At 37.2% G+C, this 1396-nt stretch overlaps 1 pseudogene; it reads left to right on the forward strand.

Moving 5' to 3' along the window:
- The window catches only part of LOC107032677, a 41385-nt pseudogene continuing 39989 nt past the window's right edge, over positions 1–1396 (forward strand).

A 1396-nucleotide genomic window follows, 5' to 3' on the forward strand; every position in this document is an offset into this window, starting at 1 on the left:
ATGGCAAACAATGGTGTTACAGTGGCTGTTGCTGCACCAACCCGAACTGTTGTACCACAAGCAGAGAAACCGGATAAATTCACAGGTGTAAATTTCAAAGGATGGCAGCAACGAGTATTTTTCTGGCTTACCACTCTTGGTCTGCAGAAATTTTCAGGTGAAGTTACTCCAGTGTCTGCTGATGATATGCCAGATAGAGAAAAATTCATAATTATTGAAGAATGGAAACAGACAGACTTTCTATGTAAAAGCTACATTTTGAGTGCTTTAGAGGATGACTTACGTAATGTCTATAGTGCAATAACAACTTCAAAAGAGTTGTGGGATGAACTTGAGAAGAAAATTAAGATAGATGATGCATGCTTGAAAAAATTTGTGGTTGCAAAGTTTTTAGACTATAAAATGGTAGATAGTAAAACTGTTGGATCACAAGTGCAGGAACTTCAACTTATTCTCCATGATCTGATTGATGAAGATATGGTAGTAAATGAAGATTTTCAAGTGGCTGAAATGATCGAGAAGTTGCCTCTTTCGTGGAACGATTTCAAGAATTATCTAAAGCACAAGCGTAAAGAAATGAAGCTTGAAGATCTTGTGATTCGGTTCAAGATTGAGGAAGATAACAAAAATGCCGAAAAGAAGTCGCGTAGGAGTTCAACAATCATTGGAGTTAATATTGTTGAAGAAGCTCCTACCAAAGACAAAAAGAGAAAGAATTCCAACGGACAGAAGTCAGAACAGGCCAAGAAATTCAAAGGCAACTGTTACAATTGTGGCAAGACTGGTCATAGGTCTTCTGATTGTCGTGCTCCAAGAAAGGAAAACGACAAAGGCAAAGGCAAAAGTCAAGCAAACATCATGGAGAAGATGGAAGATGCAGATGACTTGTGTGCAATGATCTCGGAGTGTAACTTAGTTGAAAATCCCAAGGAGTGGTTTCTCGACTCAGGTGCCACTAGACATATTTGCTCTGCGAAAAAAGCTTTTGCAATGTACACTCCTGCTGAGTACTGATACGCTCAAACTTACTTCTCAAATAAGAAGTAAAGCGGTCGTGTCAAGTAAATAACCCAACTAGTGAGGTTGGGATCGTTCCCACGAGGAAAATAGTCTAGACTTAACTTCAATCTGTTATTACTAGTGTTTGGTTGATAACTTCCTTGGAAAGTAAAAACATAAAAAGGGGGGTTTATATTTCTAAATGAGTAAAAATAACTAACGAAGTTAAAAGAGACACTTAATAGTTTTGAAAGTTGGATTTTAATCAATTAATCAAAGTAACTAGGGTTTACGTGTTCCCCACAGGTTCATAACTTGATAATTCTAACTATAACAATTCTTTCCTAGTATCTTGCATGCAAAGTGATAAGTTATGTATTTCTAAATCCTTGGTCCG

This window comes from Solanum pennellii, chromosome 10, assembly GCF_001406875.1.
Source record: "Solanum pennellii chromosome 10, SPENNV200".
Lineage (NCBI taxonomy): Eukaryota > Viridiplantae > Streptophyta > Magnoliopsida > Solanales > Solanaceae > Solanum > Solanum pennellii.